Source organism: Marmota flaviventris, chromosome 10 (assembly GCF_047511675.1).
Source record: "Marmota flaviventris isolate mMarFla1 chromosome 10, mMarFla1.hap1, whole genome shotgun sequence".
NCBI classification, from domain to species: Eukaryota; Metazoa; Chordata; class Mammalia; order Rodentia; family Sciuridae; genus Marmota; species Marmota flaviventris.
The window spans coordinates 120,117,741-120,140,109 of NC_092507.1; the positions used below are offsets into that span (position 1 = coordinate 120,117,741).

The following is a 22,369-nucleotide window of genomic DNA, read 5'->3' on the forward strand; positions in this document are numbered from 1 at the left end:
GCTGGACTCAGGTGGGGTGGGAGGCTGTTTCTTCACTGAGAACCTCACGAAACCAGGAGATCCCGAGAAAGGGTGCTTCGCTGGCTCTGCACACCGTAGGTCCTCCATGAACTTGGCCACCTGCCTTTTTTCCCCCTGCTGTCGTGGCTGTCACGACAGGACCGAGCAGAGGCCGACCAACCCCAGCAAGCCCAAGGCCTTTGGCAGACGGAGACAGGCCACGCCCCAAAAAGACAGCAAGGCCCAAGCGCCTAAAGCTACTTCTATCGTGAAATTCCTGAATTCTGTCGCGATGAAACACTGCTCAACGTACAGCCTAGCACCGATCGCCGGTCTCCATCTTTAGAAATGAAAGAATGAGAGCTGGCCAAAGGGGAATCCCGGTTTTGGGAGATTAGGGTACGGCGGCTGCCTGGGGACCAAAACGTCTCTAAGGTAAAGTTGCAGCCTGAAGCGATTTTTTGACCCCCGACACTTAATGGGCTGTCGAAGACCCGGATGTGTCTGGGACTGGCCGAGGTACCCATTAACGCGCCCCCGCTGGACCATCCCCCTCCTTCGTCTAAGATTGGGCCTTATGTACGCCAGTCATCACTTCTCCAGCCACTCGTTCTTCAAGGGTGGGGTAAAGCCTAGGCATCCCATTTTTTATTGGTACGGCGAAGAAGAAAGGGGCGGAGTGGCCGGCTTGGGTCGTCCAATGGGCGTCGTGGCGTGTGGGTAAGGCGGAGCCGAGGCGCTTGGCAGCTGCCCAATCAGCGTCCTTGTTTGTGTGGTGCCGCCGCCGCCGGTGCAGCCGCCGCCGCCGCCGCTGCCCCCGTCTGTACCGCAGTGTCTGCTCCGCCCGCCTGCCCCGGTCCGGCCCGCCCCCCTCCCCCACCCCCGTCCCTCCTCCCGTCAGCGGGATCCGGAGCCCACTGTGCGGTCGCCTTTTCCTTTTTCGACGCCTCCGCCGCCGCCTGAGGAGGCGAGCTAGCCGGGAGTTACACCGCCACCGCCAGGTGAGGAGCCTTGGCCTAGGCCAGCCTGGCCGTCCGCCCGCCCGGGGGCGGTGAGGAGCGAGGAAGGGAGGGAGGCTGGGAGGAGGCGGTGGTGGCGGAGGTGGGGGAAGGGAAAGGTGGAGGGGCGGGGGGAGGGGAAGCGCCCGCGAGCCGACGCCCGCCCGCGCGCCCCCGCCTTGCGTCCCCCTCCCCCCACCCCGGCACCGCGCGCCCCCGCCTCGCGCTCCCCCTTCACCTCATCCCCTCCCCCTCTCCGCGCGCGCTCCCCGGTCTTTCGCTTCGCCCTCGCGCGCCCCCAGCTCGTGTCCCTTCATTTCATCTCCTTTTACTCTTTCTCCCCTCCCTCGCGCCCCGTTTCCCCCGCCATCCCCGCTTTCACTCACTACCTCATGCCCGCCATGCTCCCCTCCTTTCCTCCCTAGCGCGCCCCCCCTTTTAACTCTCTCCACCCCCAGTGGTGCCCTCAGGGTGCGGGGGCCGCTCCCTGCTCTCGGTCTTGTGTGTGACGGCGAATGGGACAAATGGGGGATCCTTAAGGGTGAAGGAAGCAAAGGGTGATCCTCATTATTTAGGGAAAGGGATTGCGAGCGCAGAGCCTGACCCTTTATTTCGTCGTCCACCGTTTCCTCGCCGTCCCGTAGGAGGGAATTGTCTCAGCCTGTGTGGATACTTATCTTCTAGAGCGACTAAGCCACCCGTTTTCTCGGCTTGGCTGCTGGGACACGCCGGACCTCTTTCCCAGTGCAGTGCCCGAGGGTCGAGGAAGCTAGAACTTATCCTTCCCCAGCCCGACCGGGACTTGGAGTACTTTTTGCCGTCCTGCTCCTAATTGCGCTAAGGTGCTAGCTACTTTTGCTTATGCGGAGGTTTAGATGCCACTTGCGACCCAGGGCAACCTTCTTCCCTCATAAAGGTGTTGTGGCTTCTTTGGGTTCTTCCCCAGCATCAACTTTCCTCAAAACACAAGGTGTTAGCTCATAGGGATGGCGCTAAGGTGGAGATGGGGGCATTGATGGTGGGTGGCCTGTGGATGCTGAGTTAGAGATCAGTCTTCTTTTGCTGTCCTCTGGCGAATCAGGTAGCCTCTTGAGAACGTTTTCTCATCTGATAAATGATTATTTGGAGGGCTTTTGTGTGTGTGAGATAAGTGGGGATGCTTACTGTATTTTAGCAAAGAGAAAGCAGTGTTTTCAGTCCAGACTGCAAAAGAGAGATTTGGACTGGTAACTGATGGAGTAAAGCAGGCTTTACAGATCCTAGTTGGAGAAGAACTGATGCATTTGTAGGTTAAGAACTTTTCTAAATTATATTTTGAATAGATAGTGCATGCATGTGGTACAAAATCAAACCTTTCCTCCTGTCTTGCACCACGCCAGTCCTCTCCTAGTGCGCAGGATTTCTGTATTTTCTAGCAACACTATGGTATCTGTATGTTGGAAATTAGCCTGTGTGGGAATTTAGTGCTAACTTTATTGTTCTTTCTTTACCGTACTGACCTAAACTCTCCCTTGAAGTCTGATAACCACTTGGATTCATATTTTTTGATGCTGGAGCATTCTTGATAAGAATATTTTACTAGAGTATCATTTTTGTTTCTTGGGAAGGAGGCTGCTTCTGGAGTTGTAAAAGTGGTGCTATGGAGGGTTTCAGTATATTTTGAGGGAAGGCCCACACCTGTTGGAAATGGTTTTCTTTCTTTCTTTTTTTTTTTTGGTGGTGGTGGTGATTCTCCCCCCCCCCCCCCCCCCCCCCGCCCCCACATCTAAAACCCAGTCTCTGGCTGTTGAGGATAGGTTAGGTGAGGATATGCTTTCCTTGGGCTTTTTTAAGTAGATCAATTGTATGAATAATTAGTTAACGGTGAGTTAATTAGTTAACAGGGAGTATTGATCTGCTAGGGCTGTCAGTTTTTAGAGGAAATATAGTTTGTAGGCTAGAGACAGTGATAGTCATCACGAATTGGGTATGTAAATATTAATCAGCAAGAATCAGAAGGCTCAACCTGTAGGTTGAGTGACCCAGTTTGAGAAGAGGTTTATAGACTTTTGTCCTATTATCCTTAGTTGAGAACATACTTGATGAGGTGAGAGTGATTTCTGGTTGACAGCAGCATCCATCTTTATGACACTGTGGTTTGCCTCCCCTGACTGTGTGTGATGTCTGTTAACTTCCTGTTTAGAGGCTTTGGAAATATGGTCTGAATAGAGGTTGCTTTCAGATACTTGTCTAGAAACAATGTTAACCAGGTTGCCTGATGCACCCTTCAAATCCAAGTTCTGGCAGCAATTTTTGCAAATGCTGTGTTTAGCATAGGTTCATAGGGTTGTGGGAGAAGTGTGAGGAATTTGTTCTGAACCTCATAGCCTTGAGGTACTTTCAAAAGGGAATCTACCTCCCACCTTTTTGGGGGGTGGGGTGGGATGGGGGAGTGTTTCCAGCTGGGCCAGGCTAGACCAATCAGTTGGGTTTTGGTTAGAAAATAGCAGAAAATGGAAGAGGTATCATTGTGTCCATGTGTCCATGAAAGTATCCTAATCATATGCTGGGACCTCTGGATTTATCTTAGCTTTAATCAGTGTGTCTTATATGTTGTATGTAAAGCAGGCCTCTTATTTCAATTTACTGATTGATTTTTCCTTCCTTTTCTCCCTCACCTACCAAGCTGAAAGTGTATGTGTAGGGAAACAGCAGCTGTGCTGTCCTGGTTTCTAGACTCTGGAGCTTATTCCATGTTAGCCACCCCATTGGGAGTCATGCTGACAAGCAGCCCCTCTGCACTTAGTCAGAAGGCCCATGTTGCTTGGCTCATTGAGAAAAGCCAAACCAGCTTCGGTTGATTAAAACAACTGCTAGAGAAATTGTAAGATTTGAGCCATAACTGCGACCCAGGGACTCTCTTTTCCAGACCTTTGCAGTACTTAAAGCTTTGCATCATTACATCTCAAGGCCCAATAGCCAGACATTTTCTGGGAAGGTTTGGAGGGAAATAAGGCGGGGGGTGGGGTGGGGGAGACACACACCCAGTTGGCTATAAATCTAACCTTGGGGAAAAGCTGTCCACCTCTTGCTGGAGAAAAATCCAACCTATCAGACAATGCCACACAAAGTTGCAGTTCCCCTGCTGTTGGCTAAGCATGGGAAAAGATACATGAGGAAGTTCTGTTTCTGTTGAAAAGGACTGGCTTTGGGGGGAGGAAGCTTCTGTTAGCCCTGTTGTTTGCTTTATCCCAATAGTCTGTGACCCTTTTTCTATAGGTGCTGTTTGGGGATTTTGGTGGCTCCAGAATCCATGAGGCAGGGAATTACATTTCTGTGTAGTGGTGATGAAAGTTTCTGAAGCATAGGTCTGATTTGAAATGGTTCCCTTCTCATTTTCTACCTTTTACCTTCTTCCTTGTGGATGTATAAAATATTCCTGTACAGCTTGAATTCGTCAAGCAGGAGAGCATGATCCATGGTCATTAGGGCTTAACCTGTCTGAAGTGTTTCTTAGATGGTGGTTCAGTAATGTTTGGTGTCTCCCTCAAACCCCTGTAACCTATGCCACTGTCTTAAGTTGCTATCAACTGGAAAGCAGCTATGAAGAGTTTGATTTGTAGCACCAAAAGCAACAAATGAAAAGTGACACATATTTTGTTACTTTTGAGGTATGAAATATTCAAATGCCAGATCTTCCAAAAATCATAGTAATCTCAGAAGCATCCTTTTAACAACATCTGGACTTAATTGTTTATATTAACAAGTGAACTGCGAAAGAAATTAAGGAAAATGATAATAGTTTTATATTCCTGAGACATTTCTTGTTGCTTTTCATACCTGGCTAGCATACTTATTTATTTATTTATTTTTAATAATGGTATTGGGGCTTAAACCCAGGATGTAGTTCAAATGAACTACAATTCCCAGCCTTTTTGTTTTGTTTTGTTTTTAAGGCAGGGTCCTGTTCAACTGCCAGTGCTGGTCTCCAACTTGTGATCCTCCTGTCTCAGCCTCCCAGGTAGCTGAGGTTACAAATGCTACAGTCTTCGTTTAAAAGATAATTCCGTGGGGTTGGAGTTGTAGCTCAGCTGTACAGCGTTTGCCTAGCACGGGTGAGGCGCTGGGTTTGATCCTCAGCACCACATACAAATAAAATAAAGGTTTTGTGTCCGTCTACAACTAAAAATATTAAAAAAAAATCCAGGTTATCTGAATCTGGAAGGCTTACTTTAAGTCTCCTGTTCAAAACTTTTTTGTAGGTGGTGGGGTGAGTAATTAGGAATTGAGCTAAAGGGTGCTTTACCACTGAGCTACATCCCCAGCCCTTTTTACTTTTTTAAGACAGGATCTCATAAAGTTGCTGAGGGTCTAAGTTGCCCAGGCTGGCCTCGAACTTTTGCCTCAGCCTACGGAGTCGCTGGAATTACAGGCATCCGCCACTGTGCCCAGCGAAAGTCACCTTTTCAATGAGGCCTTAAAATTGTACCTAAGTCTAGATTTCACCTGTGATAGTCCTTCCCTGCTTTTATTTTTGTCCCATAACATTTAATAATATATTTATTTGTTACATTTGTTGCTTATTGGTCCCTCTTCTATGATATAAAACCTTTAAAAGCGTGGATTCATATCCATGGCATTTATTTTGGTATTTTATTTAGTGCTAGCATATAGTTAATACTTAATAAATATTTGTGGATCAAATAGGAATAATAACCTGTTCTCCTAACTTCATGTTTGTTTATAACAAAATATGAAATGTGATAAGCATAACATGGGATCTTAAAATCCTTTTGTCTCAGCCTTTTAAGTAGCTGGAATTACAGGTGTGCACTATCCTGCCTGGCCTGTCACTTTTCAATCTATAGTTTCTTTATTTTCACTGCTGGTCTCTTAGTTCAGACCCACAGCAACTCTTATTTGGAATTTTGCCTGCCATAATTTCTTGCAGTTTTTCGTATTTTTTTCCTTTTGAACTCTCATTATATTGTCTTCAAAATAGTCTTAAAGATATCTGATTCTTCTTCTTCACCTTCTTACAAGTATTCAAGTTTCCAGTCATTAAAAGATAAAACTTAAACTTTGCATAGTATTCGAAGACCTTTATGGTCTTGGCCTTTGCCTCCCTTTCCAGACTCACTTCTCCACCTTTTAGTTAATACATGAGCAAATATAGTTCTTTTAGTTCCCAGATCAGCTTCCAAATCTCATCTCTCAAATGCTACTTCCTCTGGAAAGCTTTCCCTTACTTGCCCCAAAAGATTAGATGCATTTTCTTCTTTGATCTCACTATACTTTCTAAATATTGCTTGTTTATCTCCAGTGATTTATAAGCCTCTTGAAAGCAAAAGGTAGCTTTTTTTTTTTTTTTTAACTGTTCTATCTCCAGTGCCTGGCATGGTGCATTTCACCTAAAAGATATTAAAAAATATTTGTTGAATAAAGGGGGTTTGAGAAAATGCCACACATATTTAGAAGATACCCCTTCTGTTATTCTGGGAGAAGAAGAAAAGGGTTGGAGTCTCAGTTTTGTCATGAGTATGACCCTGATTGAGTCACTTCAGGTCATTGAGCCTTAATTTCCTCAACTAAGAAATGAGAGTCAGTGACTGCTTTGTCTATTTCACTAGGTTTCTGTGTTAAAAAAAAATAAAATTATGCATGGAGAGGTGCTTTATAAATTGTAAAGTACTATATAATTATTAATTGTATATCAACATATGTGTCGTATAGTTACGTGAAACAGGCTGAACTTCCCTCACAACTTGACTCAGTTTCTTTCCTCAAACATATTGTTAAGTGCCATTTCTTTTTATCTTTAAAACCATAAATATTCTATAACATTGTTCTGTTCATATCTATTTTCATCAGGAGGCATGCTGTGCACCTGAATATTATCCTAAAGCTTGAAGTTAAGGCTTTCCTCATATTTCAGTGGATTAAAAATGGTTACAAAAATTCTAGGAAGTTGTTTTTCAAGGATTCCCTCAGGGCAGGGATTGTATGCAGCTCATTGATAGAGCAAGCATGAGGTACTAGGTTCAATCCTCAGCACCACATTAAAAATAAATAAATAGAAAGATATTGTGTCCATCTACAACTAAAAAAAAGTTAAAAAAATAAAGATTCCCTCAATCTTGAATTCTGTGATTTTTTTCCCCCCTTAGATTAAAAAAAATTGCTTTTCATAACTTAAAAATAATTTTAACAATGTAAACTAATTTGTTGAGTACTTTTCTTGTGTAATGGTTTGTGCTGCTTTAATTTTTCAAGTAACTGTGAGGGAGGTACTCATTTTACAATTGAAAAAATTCAGTTACTGGGGAGGTTGTCATTTTGTTAGAATCTCACAGATTTTTTAAAAAAATAGTGAATCCAACATAATTTGAACAACTCTGCAACTCTGCCTGACTCCAAAAGTCAAAAATCTTAAAATTCTGGGGCTGGGGATGTGGCTCAAGCGGTAGCGCACTCGCTTGGCATGCGTGCAGCCCAGGTTCGATCCTCAGCACCACATATAAACAAAGATGTTGTGTCTGCCGAAAACTAAAAAATAAATGTTAAGAAATTCTCTCTCTCTCTTTAAAAAAAATCTTAAAATTCTAGTGTTTCTTCAAGAGGTTTGGTTTTCCTTTTTTTAATCTTTTTCAAAAATGGTTTTCTCAATAGGTCTTATGTGAAAGAAGTGTACGTTAGTGGTATTACATGGTCAGATAGGTTTTTGAAAAAGAAAAATCTCTTACCCCAGATTTTAAGACATGACTTCCAAAGCCCTGCGTATCTAAATATACATATTATACATTGGGAGTGGAAAAGAATGGTTAAAAGATACAGTGCTGCCAGGCGAGGTGGTACACACCTGTCATCCCAGTTGAGGGAGGCTGGCAGGAGGATGGCAAGTTCAAAGCCAGTCTCAGCAAAAGTGAGGTACTAAGCAACTCAGTGAGACCCCTGTCTCTGAATAAAATACAAGATAAGGCTTGGGATGTGGCTGAGTGGTAGGGTGCCCCTGAGTTCAATCCCCAGTACTCACCTTCCCCTTCAAAGAAAAGATACAGTGCTTCTCAAAATTATTTGACTTTGAAAAGAGAATCCTGGGGCTGAGGATGTGGCTCAAGCGGTAGCACGCTCGCCTGGCATGCATGCGGCCCGGGTTCGCTCCTCAGCACCACATACAAACAAAGATATTGTGTCCGCCGAAAAACTAAAAAAAAAATATATATATATTAAAAAAAATTCTCTCTCTTTAAAAAAAAAAAAGAGAGAGAATCCTGGGGCACTAGTCACCTTACTGAATGCTTTGAGACTACTACACTTTGCTGCCCTTCCTTATAGTTCTTCTATGTGTTGTGTTGAGGTGGTTTTTTTTTTTTTTTTTTTTTTCAAGTTTGTCATTCTGGAATAAAGGAACTAACTACATTTAGGTTCCTTCATTTTTATTTTATTTTATTTTTTAGTTGTAGATGGACAAAATACCTTTGTTTCATTTGTTTTTATGTGATGTGGAGGATAGAACCCAGTGTCTTACACATGCTAGGGAAGCACTTTGTCATTGAGCTACAATCCCAGTCCCCTACCCCCTTTTAAAGAAAGATACTTTTTAGAAGCTTTAGTTGTATGTGGACTGTCATTTTTTTTCCCCAAGAATCCTTTTTTTTTTTTTTTTAATATTTATTTTTTAGTTCTAGGTGGACACAATATCTTTATTTTGTTTTTATGTGGTGCTGAGAATTGAACCCAGTGCCTCACACATGCTAGGGGAGTGCGCTACCACTTGAGCCACATCCCCAGCGCCCCCAGAATCTTTTTTTTTTTTTAAAAGAGAGAGAGAATTTTTTTTCAATATTTATTTTTCAGTTTTTGGTGGCCACTACATCTTTATTTTTATGTGGTGCTGAGGATCAAACCCAGCGCCCTGCGCATGCTAGGTGAGCGCGTTACCGCTTGAGCTACATCCCCAGCCCCCCCCCACACACAAGAATTTTTTAAGGCAAATGGTACAATTCAACCAACTTGGCTTTCACTTTCAGTATATTCCTAGGAGAAGACCTGTAACTGAGCTGTTGCCCCACCTTTTATTTAATGTACTAGAAACAAGACTGTAAGCTTTCAACATTGTGACTGAACAGAAATCCTTAAGTTAGGTGCAAGAAATTCTTCCTTTCTGGAAAGATAGTTGTATCACACAGAGAAAGCCATAAAGCCTATCATTATTTTTTTTTCCTGTGAGGCATACAGACACACCTGTGGATCAGTGAAGACAAGGAACTCTAATTGCCCTGTATCATTTAAAGGCATAAACACCTGAATGGTGTTTACTTCTGGATTTCAAGTTTTTATTTAGTAGGGTGAAACACTTATCTAACCAGTGGAAAACATTAAGAAGAGTTCCTTAATAGATTAACAAAATTTTGGAGGTAGAGGGACATCTTCAATCACTCTTTAGCATATATATGGTTAGATCGATGTATGGCTATCAGAGGAATTGAAACATTTGCTTCTACTGAAATGTGTGTTCCTACTGCCATGGACAGGTTGTCTAGAAGACCCTTGGAGTATGGAGCTATTATTTTCTATGGGAGTTTGATGTGAATAGCATGACACTCTTTGATTTATAATTAAGTGTCTATAAATAAATAGTGTCACACTGATGCCATTTTCTCTTACTTTGTAATTCAGGTAGTAAAGAGTGCTCAGTTTCTCATCTGAGCTTATTGAGAATTAGAAAATTTTGCCTTTTTAGAATTGGTTGTTTGCAGTCCTGGGGGTGGAACGGAGGGCCTTGTACATTATTAGGCAAGAGCTTACCACTGAGTTATATCTCTAGCCCTTTTATTTTTTTTTTGTTTATTTATTTATTTTAATTTTTTTTTGTAGTTGTAGATGGACAGACTGCCTTTATTTTTATTTGTATGTATTGCTAAGGATCAAACCTAGTACCTTGCACATGCTAGGCAAGCGCTCTGCCACTGAGCTACAATCTCAGCCCCATGTTTATTTATTTTAAAAAAAGGTTTTTTTAGATGTAGTTTGACACAATACCTTTATTTTTGTTTATTTATTTTTATGTGGTGCTAAGGATTGAACCCAGTGCCTAGCACATGCTATGCAAGCACTCTTCTGCTGAGCCACAACCCCAGCCCCTGTTTTTTTTTTTTTTTTTTTTTTTAAATAATGCATTAATATTGAACTGAATGCTTTCAAGGAGTATGGGTGACTGGAAAAAGATCTTTTTTTTTAATATTTATTTTTCTAGTTGCAGGTGGACACAATACATCTATTTATTTATTTTATTTATGGTACAGGGATTGAACTCAGGAGTACTCAACCACTGAGCCAAGTCCCTAGCCCGATTTTGAATTTTATTTAGAGACAGGGTCTCACAGAGTTGCTTAGTGCCTCACCTTTGCTGAGTCTGGCTTTTACTCGGGATTCTTCTGTCTCAGCCTCCTGAGCTGCTGGGGTTACAGCTGTGTACCACCACGCCTAGCTGGGAAAGGATATTTTACAGCTATGTTTTGCAGTCGACAGGAACATTGTGGAAATAACAGTTGCATCTTCAAAGTTGCATCTTCCAAGTTGCATCTTCCTTGAGGATTCAAAGGAATATTAATTCTCCTGATAATTAGTGGTGAAAATTTGAATTTGAGATCTTTTTTTTTTAAATATTTATTTTTTAGTTGTACACAATACCTTTATTTTGTTTATTTATTTTTCTGTGGTGCTGAGGATTGAACCCAGGGCCTCTCATGTGCTAGGCAAGCACTGTATCACTGAGCCACAACCCCAGCCCAAAATTTGAGATCTTGATCTAATGAGTTATGCATATACCATATATATATATATATATATATATATATATATATATATACATATACATATGTAGAAGTATCAAAAAATGAAATTTAACTGAGCATGGTGGTTCATGCTTGTAATTCCAGCTTCGGAGGCTGAGGCAGGAGGATCATGAGTTCAAAGCCAGCCTCAGCAATTTAGTAAGGCTCTGAGCAACTCAGTGAGACCCTATCTCTAAATAAAATAAATAAATAAATAAAGGGCTGGGATGTGGCTCAGAGGTTAAGTGCCCCTGGTTCACCCGGGTACCAAAAAGAAAAAAAGAGGGCTGGGGATGTGGCTCAAGCGGTAGCGCGCTCGCCTGGCATGCGTGCGGCCCGGGTTCGATCCTCAGCACCACATACAAACAAAGATGTTGTGTCTGCCGAAAACTAAAAAATAAATATTAAAAAATTCTCTCGAAAAAAAGAAATTGAAAAGTATCTATCATAGTTGTATGACTTTCTTTCTTGTATTTTTTTTTAGTTGTAGATGAACACAATACCTCTATTTTTATTTGTTAAGTTGTTCAGGCTGGCCTCGAACATGGAATCCTCCAGTCTCAGCCTCCCTGTAGTTGGGCTCATGCTGCCACACCGATTATTTATATATAATTAAAAATTTCATTTTTAGGGGGCTCTGGATGTGGCTCAGTGGTAGAGTGCTTACCTAGCATATGTGAGATGTGTGAAGCACTGATTTTGATTCTCAGCACTACATAAAAATAAATAAATAAAATAAAGGTATGTTGTCTATCTACAACTTAAAAAAAAAAAATTCCAGTTCAATAATGGGGATTGAACCCAAGGGCATTCTACTACTACTGAACTATATCCTCAGCCCCATTTAAAATTTTTTTATTTTGGGGCTGGGGTTGTGGCTCATCGGTAGAGCACTCGCCTTGCACATGCGAAGCCCTGGGTTCAATTCTCAGCATAAAAATGAATAAATAAAATAAAGGTATTGTGTCTAGCTACAACTAAAAAAAAAAATTAATTTGGCTAGGCACAGTGGAACATACCTGTAATCTCAGCAGTTTGGGAGGCTGAGGTAGGAGGATCATGAGTTCAAGATCAGCCTCAGCTACTCAATTGCTCAAGCAATTGAGTGAGCCGCTGTCTCAAAAAAAGTATAAAGGTTCCTGGTGCAGTGGTGCACGTGTAATCTCAGTGGCTCAGGAGGCTGAGGTAGGAAGATTGGGAGTTCAAAGCCTCAGCAATTTATCGAAGCCCTATACAACTCAGTAAGACCCTGTCTCTAAATAAAATATGAAAAAGGGCTGGGGATGTGGTTCAGTGGTTAAATGTTCCGAAGTTCAAGCCCAGATACATACATACATACATAAAATAAATGTTAAAAGGGGCTAGGGATTTAGTTTAGAGGTGAAGTGCTTGGAAATTCAATCCCTAGTACTTAAAAGGAAAGAAAGAAAATAATTTTTTTTTTTTTTTTTTGTAACAGTCTTGCTAAATTGCCCAGGCCTGCTTCAGCTTGAAATCCTCTTACTCTCTCAATTATGCCAGGCTCATTCTGTTGTTCAGTTTTGCACTCTTCCCAATCTAAAATGCTCTTTTCCCCCCTTATCTTTGCGTGGTTGACTTGTCATTTTTTGTTTGTTTTGTTTTTAATATATTTTAGTTGTAGATGGACATAATATTTATTTTTATGTGGTGCTGAGGATCGAACCCAGTGCCCCACATGTGTGAGACAGGTGCTCTACCAGTGAGCTACAGCCCCAGCCCTATGGGGTTTTTGTTGTTGTTTTAACTGAAGAATGAACTGAGCTACATCCCCAGCCCCCACCCCCACCCCCCCTTTTTTTTTTTACATTTTATTTTGAGACAAGTGTCTTGCCAAATTGTCAGGATCTCGCTCAATTGTTGAGACTGGCTTTGAACCCACAGTTTTCCACCACAGCCTCCTGAGCTGCTGGGATTATAGGCATGCATCACCACACCCTGCTCCCCAGCCTTTTTTATTTTTTGAGACAAGGTCTCAATAAGTTGCCAAGGTTATCCTCAAACTTGCCATCCTCCTCCCTCAGCCTCCCAAGTCAAAGGATTTATAGGTGTATACAACTGTGCCTGGCTCTACTTTGGATTCTTTTTGGTGTATATCCAAAATTAGAATTGCTAGATCTTGATAATTCTGTTTTTGAGGAACTATTGTGTTTTCTTTCTTTCCTTTTTTTTTTTTTTATATCAAGGATTAAACCTAGGGCACTTAACCACTGAGCCACACCCCAGCCCTTTTTATTTTTTCATTTTTATTTTGAGGCAGGTTCTTGCTAAGTTGCTTTGGGCCTTGCTAAATTGCTCAGGCTACCTTTGAACTTGCAATCTTCCTGCCTCAGCCTTCCCAGCTGCTTGGATTACAGGTGTGCCCCACTCACCATGCCTGGCATAATTGTTTTCTACAGCGACTATATATTTACATTTCTACCAGCAATGTACAAGAATTCTGATTTCTTCATATACTTCCCAACATTTGTTATTTTTGGTTGTTTTTTATAATAGCTATTCTAATAGGCATAAAGTAGTATTTTATTTTGAGTGTGTATGTGTGAACTTATGCACACATTTAAGAATCTGAGGCAGAAGGATCTCAAGTTCAAAGGACAGCCTCAATAATTTAGCATGACTGTCTCAAAATAAACAATAAATAGAAATAGAATTGAAGATGTAGCATCCCTGGCTTTGACCCCCAGTATTACAGAAACAAAAGAAAAAACAAAACTCGTCTTTATGTTACTGTTACCCAGCTGGTCGTGATTCCTGGTCTCAAGCAGTCCTTTTGCTTGAACCTCTTGAATAGTAGATAATACAGACACATGCCACTATACCTGGCTTCATTGTGATTTTGGTTTTTGTTTCCTTAATGATTAGTGATGTTGAGGTTCTTTTCAAGGGTTTATCATTCATTTGTATATTTTCTGTGAGGAAATGTCAATTCAAATTCTTTGCTCTTTTTTTTGGTGGGGCGGGGGGGGGGGGGGGGGGATGCGGTAAGGAACCAGGAATCGAACTCGGGGCACTCGACCACTGGGCTACATCTCCAGCCCTATTTTGTATTTTATTTAGAGACAGGGTCTCACTGAGTTGCTTAGTGCCTCACTTTAGAGTGCTGAGGCTGGCTTTGAATTCACAATCCTCCTGACTCAGCCTCCCAAGCTGCTGGGATCACAGGTGGCATGGCAGCAGTAGTATCCTTTTGTATATAAAAGTATTTAGTTATAAAGCCCAGTTTATCTATCTTTATTTATTTTCCTGTGCTTTTGGTGTCTTAAGAAATCAATACTAGGTCAGGCATGGTGGCACATGCCTGTAATCCCCGCAGCTAAGGAGGCTGAGGCAGGAGGATTATGAGTTCAAAGCCAGCCTCAGCAATTTAGCAAGGCCCTAAGCAACTAAGAGAGACCCTATTTCAAAATTAAAAAAAATAAAAAGGGCTGGGGATGTGGTTCAGTGGTTAAGCATCCCTGGGTTCAAACCTCAGTACTGGGGGAAAAAAAAAAAAAAAGGAAATCATTGCCAGGACTGGGGATGTGCCTCAGTGGTAGCATACTTGCCTGGCATGCAGAGGGTCCGAGTTTGATCCCTAGTACCACACACACACACAGCCAAAAAAGGAAAAAAAAAAAAAAAAGGGCCGGGGAGAAGGAAAAAATAAATCGTCGTTAAATCCAGCATCATGAAGTTTTTCTCCTGTTTTCTTCTAGGAATTTTATAGTTTGAGCTTTTTGTTCTATTTTATGTCAATTTTTCTATATGGTATAAGGGTCCAACTTCATTTTTTTCAGTTTTCCCAGCACCATTAGTTGAAGATTGACCTTTCTTCATTGAATGGTCTTAGCACCCTTGTCAAAAAATTATTTGTTGGGTGGAATGTAGCTCAGGGGTAGAGTGCTTGCCTAGCCTAAACAAGGCCTTGGGTTTGATCCCAGTATTTTATTTTTTTTGTGTGTAATGTATATATATCTACATGTATATACATGTGTGCGCGCATGTGTGGATGTCTGCAGGGGTTTATTTTTGGGTTTTCTGTTTCACTGGTCTGTATGTCTGTGTTTATGAAGTACATTAGTTTTTTTTTTTTTTTTTGTGTGTGTGTGTGTGTGGTGCTCGGGATTGAACCCAGGCACTTGTACATGTGAGTACCTGGGTATAGCTCTACCAACTGAGCTATATCTCCAGCCCTACATTACAGTTTTGATTACTATTTTGAAAATCAGAAGATATGAGTACTCTGATTTTCTCTTTATTCAAGATTATTTTGGCTATTTGAGGCTGAATTTTAGGATAGGTACTCTGTTCATGTTTTTTATATTGGGATGAAAATTGAAATGGGATCCTTTTATTACATTTTGGCAATTAATTAAATAGAGTTTTTTTTATGTACTTCCATGGATCACTGTATTTTTCTTTATGTATTAGAGGTTTTTTTGTTTTGTTTTGTTTTTTGAGGTAGGGTTTTGCTGCTATGTTGCCCCAGGATGGTCTTGAACTCTTTTTTTTTAAGATAGCACATAGATAGATCTTTTACTTTTTTATTTTTATTTTTTATTTTTATTGAAATGTTCTTTTTTTATTATTATTATCTACACGTGACATTACAATGATCTTGGCAATTCATACATTTGTATCATTGGGGTATAATTTCTCATTTTTCTAATTGTACACATTGCAGAATCACACTGGTCATAGAGTCACCTATATACATACATCAGTCATAATGTCCATTGGTCTTGAACTCTTTGACCTAAAGAATCCTGGTACCGCAGCCTCCAAAAATAGCTGGGACTACAGAGGTGTCTCTTTGCCCACCTAGAATAACATTATTGCTAATATCTTTTTAAAATATTTTTAGTTGTAGATGGACACAATACCTTTATTTCATTTATTTTTTTAAATTTATTTTTTAGTTGTGGATGCAATATTTTTATTTTTATGTGGTTCTGAGGATCAAACCCAGTGCCTCATGCAAGCTAGGCCAGTGCTCTTCCTCTGACCACAACCTCAGCCCATCTTTGCTCTTATAAACAAACCATTTTGCTTTGGTTGGAATACATTATTTTCAATAAGAAATTTTGTTCTTATTGAAAATAATTAAATTGTAGAGTAAAGGGGTCCTTATTGTCTTTACCTGCCTAGTTTTAAACCCCATCACTGTTACTCCTTTCTTTTCTGTTGTTTCAGAAATTTCTCTTATATGTATATAGAACCAGATTATTCTTAGTTTTCTTTTTTTCAACAAAAGGTAGCATAGTTTTCCACATTTTGCCTTTTTTACACACAGTGTATAGTAGATTGTTTTCAAATCTATACATAAAGAATTTACTTACCTTTTTTTTTTTTTTTTTTTGAGGGGGATTGAACTCATGGGCGTTTTACCACTGAACTACACCTGGAACTTTGAATCATTCTGCCTAAGACTCCTGAATTGCTAGGATTACAAGTGTGTGCCACCGGGGCTGGGGATGTGGCTTAAGCGGTAGCGCGCTCGCCTGGCATGCGTGCGGCCCAGGGTTCGATCCTCAGCACCACATACAAACAAAGATGTTGTATCCGCCGAAAACTAAAAAAAAAGAAATAAATATTGAAAATTTCTCTCTCTCTCTCTCTTTAGAAAACAAACAAACAAACAAAAAACAAGTGTGTGCCACCATACCTGGCAGTTTATATGTCCCTTAAGTGAAAGTTTTAAAGGTGAAAATTCTTTTATGGATATTAAAACTTTATTAGGAAAGAATATTCTGTCATTGAGTAGTATGTCCTATTACGGACATTGGCTGTGTGCATTTCATATTGCCTACAAATCTTGCTCTTCAGTGATTATCATTGCTATTATTCCCTTAGCACTGAACAAACAATTTGAATACTATTGGGTCATTAAATTTAGTTTAGGAATGCTTTATTGCCTTATTCATGAAGTCTATTTTATAATTTTATTTAGTCCTCCAGATCCCAAACTGTCAGAAAATCCAGGGTTTTGATCATTAATACAAGGTTACTTTTCTGATTCCTGGAGTATACACCCCACTCTGCTTGTTTCTGACTTAGACTGGTTCAGTGTTGCAAATAAAGAGAAAACTGTTTACTTTGTTATAAATTCTGCTGGTTGTAGAGAACTAAAAAGGCCTGAAAAATCCTATAGTCATTTGTTGTACACCTGTACTGTAAAAAAAACATATATACACACACACAGGTGTTTTAGAGGATACGAAGATAAATGATTTGAGTTATTTAAAATAATTACTAGAAGGGCTGGAGTTGTGGCTTACATCTGCCTAGCATATGTGAGGCACTGGGTTCCATCCTCAGCACCACAAAAAAATAAAATAAATTAAAACAAAGAAAATAAAGGTATTGTGTCCATTTATTAAAAAAAATAACTACTAGATACAATATTTATATGTTTACTACTTGTGATATTGGGGATTGAACCCAGGGGTGTTCTACCACTGAGCTACATCTCTGACCGTTTTTATTTGTTTGGAGACAGAGTTTTTGTTGCCCAGGCTGACAGTTCTACTGCATTAGCTTCCAGAGTTGTGGGATTATGGGTGTCACTGTGCCAGCTACATAAAATATAATTAAAATTTAAATAACCAAATTAGAATTAAGTGCTTCTTAAGGTGTTTCACATCTGTGACAATGTGATAAAATGGGTTAAAGATGGGTGTTTTTTTTTTTTTTTTTGGAGAGGGTACAAGGGTTTGAACTCAGGGGCACTCAACTACTGAACCACATCCCCAGCCCTATTTTGTATTTTTTTTTAGAGGCAGGGTCTCACTCAAGTTGATTAGCGCTTTGCTATTGCTGAGGCTGGCTTTGAACTCCTGATCTTCATGTCTCAGCCTCTGAACTGCTGGGATTACAGGCATGTGCCATTGTGCCCAGCCTAAAGATGCTTTTTGTTAAGCTAAAAATACTACAGATTGGGCTGGGGCTGTAGCTCAGTGGCAAAGTGCTTGCCTAGCATGCATGAGGCACTGGGTTCGATTCTCAGTACTACATAAAAATTAAATAAAATAAAGGCATTCTGTTCATCTACAAATATATATATATATATTAAATACTACAGATTGTTTTACCCCAAATGCCAGAATCTTTAAGCATCAATTTTTTTTTAAGATTACAACCCACTTCATACTTGCCTTCATTCATTCTAATACTATAAACAGGTCACCAGTAAGGAGAAATGCAGCTTTTAGTTTTTTATTTATTTTTCTTCATTTCCAAATGCCAATGTCAAATAAGAGAAAATAAAAGAAGAGCAGTGTAGCTAAACCTACAATGGTCAAAAATCAAAATCAAAAGAGGTATTTATGTCTTAGAAAGGAATTACTAATAAGGTACATTTAAGTGTTCCAAAGGGCATTTCAAGACAGTTTTTAACCCCTGGCCAGCCATACTGTTTCTCTCAAGTTTAGATTTAAATTATATTGTTTTAGAAACTTCATAAGCTGTGAATATAAACTGATAAAAGTTTGGGGGGGATAATTTAACAATTAAGGCAGGAGGATGGTAAATTTCAGGCCAGCTGGGCAGTTTAACAAGAAGACCCTGTCTCAAAATAAAGTGGAAAGGGCTGGGGACAGGACTCTTTAATACTACTTTTTTTTTTAAAGAAAAAAGCTTCAAAGGAGTATATAAGTACTATAAGATTTTTTTTAAAATTGCAGAAGAATATAATATTTATAAAGGTACACCTGCGTACATCAAGTAAAAGTACTGAAGAAATTCATGGCAGTGATAAACACTAAATCTGTTTACCTTTGAGGGGAAAAAAGGGAGGGAAGTGAAATAGGAATAGTTTCTCTGAGAACTTCAGTTTTATTTGTGATGACTTATTTCTTAAACTAGATGATGAGTAAATGGTTGGTTATAACATTATTCTATTTTTTTTTTTTTTAATTTGGAATAGTATGGATTAGGATCTGCAGACCAAATTCTATTTGCAACCTGTTTTGGTCCACCATGAACTAAAAATTATAAATGATTTGAACAGTGTTGAAAAAACTAAGATTATTTCATGATGGGAAAATTACATGAAATTCATATTTTGATGTCCATAAATAAAATTTTAATGGAAACAGCCACACTAATTTGTTTATATATTGTCCATAACTACTTTCATGCTGCTACAGTGTTAAAGTTGGTAGTCATAACAAAGGTGGTAAGGCCCCAAAGCCTAAAATATTTATTATTTGGTCTTTGCCAAAAAAGCTTGCCGTCTGTGTCATAGATGAATTTTGGTCCCAAATGAATGGTGCTGTGACTGGACAAATGAGCTACTAGTGAATACTTGTAGTAAGTTGGAGATATTTATCCCCCAATTGTGCTTTTTGAACATTTTAATCAAAGGAAAATCAATTACCTAGATAATTTTCATGGAAATTTTCAGAATGGTTGCCCAGTAGGAATCTAATCTTGTTGAGTAAGTCTAATTTCAATATATTTTGTCCTATGAATCACTTGTTATTTTTTTAAGTTTGTTTTTATTCTGATTTGTTATACATGATGGTAGAATGCAATTCATTTCGTATTACACATATAGAGCACAATTTTTCAAGACACTGGTTGTGCACAAAGTATTTTCATACCATTTGTGTCTTATACATGTACTTAGGGTAATGATGTCTAACTCATTCCACCATTGTTTCTACCCCCTTGCCTCCTCCTTTCCCCTCCCTCCCCTTTGCCTTATCCAGAGTTCCTCCATTCCCCCCATGCCCCCCCACCCCAATCGCTGTTAGGGGTCTGCATCGGCATATCAAAGAAAACATTCGGCCTTTGGTTTTTGGGATTGGCTTGCTTCTATTCTCCAACCTCATCCATTTACCTGCAAATGCCATGATTTTATTCTCTTTTAATACTGAGTCATGTTCCATTGTGTGTGTGTGTGTGTGTGTGTGTGTGTATGTATATATGTGTATATATATATATATATATATATCTTAAGTATGTATATATCTTATGTATGTATGTGTGTGTGTATATATATAATATATATATATATGTGTGTGTGTGTGTGTGTGTATATATATACATTCATCTACTGAATGGCAGCTAGGTTGGTTCCATAATTTAGCTATTGTGAATTGTGCTGCTATAAACCTTGATATGGCTGTGTCCCTGTTCTATGCTGTTTTTAAGTCCTTTGGGTATCAACTGAGGAGTGGGTCAAATGGTGGTTCCATTCCCAGTTTTCCAAGGAATCTCCATACTGCTTTCCAGATTGGTGGGACTGCAAATTGGTGCAGCCAGCAATGTATGAATGTGCCTTTCCCCCCACATCCTCACCAACACTTATTGTTTTTTCTATTCTTAATAGCTGCCATTCTGACTAGAGTGAGATGAAGTCTTAGAGTAGTTTTGATTTGCATTTTTCTAATTACTAGAGATGTTGAACATTTTTTCATATGTTTGTTGATTGATTATATATCCTCTTCTGAGAAGTGTCTGTTCAGTGTTCAGTTCCTTGGCTCATTTATTGATTGTGGTTTTTTTTTTTTGGTGTTAAGATTTTTGAATTCTTTATATATCCTAGAGATTAGGATGTGTTTGTGGTACAGATTTGCTCCCAAGATGTAGGCCCTATTCACCTTAGTGATTCTTTCTTTTGCGAAAAGAAGCTTTTTAGTTGAATCTATCTCATTTATTCATTTTGGGTTTTAATTTTTGCACTATAGGAGTTTTATTAAGAAAGTTGAGGCCTAATCCTGATGGAGATTTGGGCCTACTTCTTCCATTAGGTGCAAGGTCTCTGATTTAATTCCTAGGTCCTTGATCCACTTTGAGTTGAGTTTTGTGCATGATGAGAGATAGAGGTTTAATTTCATTTTGTTACATGTGGATTTTCAGTTTCCCAGCACCATTTGTTGAAGAGGCTCCAATATACATTTTTGATGCCTTTGCCTAATATAAGATAACTGAAGTTATGTGGGTTAGATTCTGTGTCCTGTATTCTGTACCATTGGTCTACACGACTATTTTGGTGCCAGAATCACTCTTGTTATTAAAGTTCCCCATTCTGATTTCACCTTGGAGGTTTGAAAATTTTAAATACCTGCTAGAGCCAAGTGTGGTGGCCCACACCAGTAATTTCAGCAACTCAGGAGGCTGAGGCAGGAAGGTCATAAGTTTGAAGCCAGCTTCCATAGCTTAGCAAGTCCCTGTTGCAAAATAAATAGAAAGGGCAAGAGATGTGGCTTATTGGTATAGTGCCCCCTGAGTTCAAATTTCAGTACCCCACCGCAAGCTTACCAGAATTATGTGATTTGAGATTGGTATTTTGGTAATATTATTTATTTCCAACAAAATAATTTAGACACAGAAACGTGCGTAGGTTTAGCACTTTGATGCACACATGTAATCCCAGCAATTTCAGAGGCTGAGACAGAAGAGTCCTAAATTCAAGGCCAGCCCCAGCAACTTAGCAAGGCCCTGTCTCAAAATTAAAAAACGGCTGGGGAAGAAGGCTCAGCAGTAAAGCTCTTCTAGGTTCAATTCCTAGTACCAAAAGAATAAGATCCTAGAAACCTACATAGTCAGTGAATAAGTGCATCTTTTTCAGCACTTTTTTCTTTTTGGTGAGTAGGTGTGAGTACTAAGAATAAATCCCAGGGCCTCACACAGACTAGGAAAGTGCTTTACCACTGATTTACTTTTGTTTTGTTTTTTTTTTGGGGGGGTGGGGGTACTGGAAATTGAACCCAGGGTGCTTTGCCACTGAGCTGCATCCCCAGCCCTTCTTTTATCTATCTATCTATCTATCTATCTATCTATCTATCTATCTATCTATCCAGCTACCTATCTATCCAGCTATCTATCTGTATATCTATCTATCTATTTGAGATGGGGTTCTCTCTAAATTGCTTAGAGCACCTGAGTTGCTGGGATTACAGGCTTGTGCCACCACACCTGGCTCTAATTATTTATTTATTTATTTTTGCAGAGAGGTACTAGGGTTGCACCCAGGGGCTCTTATCCACTGAACCATATCCCCAACCATTTTTAGTTTTTGAGACAAGGTCTCTCACTAAGTTGCTTAGGGCCTCACTAAATTGCTGAGGCTGGCTTTGAATTTGCAATCCTCTTGCCCCAGCTGCTGCTGCTGCTGCTGCTGCTTTTTTTTTTTTTTTTTGGTGGTACTGGGGATTAAACTCAGGGTCTTGTGCATGCTAGGCAAGCACTCTACCAACTGAGCTATATCCCCGGCCCCGGCCCCAGCTTCTTGAGCCACTGGGATTACAGGCATTCACCACCACACCTGATATGTGTGTGTGTGTGTGTGTGTGTGTTTACTGGGGATTGAACCTAGTGTTTAGTACTCTATCAGTGAGTTACCTCCCTACCCCTCCTTTCCACCATAAGGCTCTCAAACCATTTTGTTTTAATAGTACCTTCTCTTTCTATTTTGTTTTAGATTATCCCTTTTGCTGCACTTGTTTGAATGTAGAATCCAGTATTTGAGTGGCACTTCTGATTGGGGATAGGCAACTGTCTTAATATAAGGAGCCAATATCTGTATTATGCCTGATTGCATGCAGCTTT

At 39.9% G+C, this 22,369-nt stretch overlaps 1 protein-coding gene across 2 annotated transcripts in view; it reads left to right on the forward strand.

Annotated features, from left to right (window-relative positions):
- The first annotated feature begins 782 nt into the window (after window positions 1-782).
- The window catches only part of Gatad2b (GATA zinc finger domain containing 2B), a 92,829-nt gene continuing 71,242 nt past the window's right edge, over window positions 783-22,369 (forward strand). For both annotated transcript variants that reach the window (XM_027920802.2, XM_027920803.2), the window contains exon 1: window positions 783-1,001. The gene's annotated coding sequence lies outside the window, so the exon portion shown is untranslated. The remainder of the gene's footprint in view (window positions 1,002-22,369) is intronic.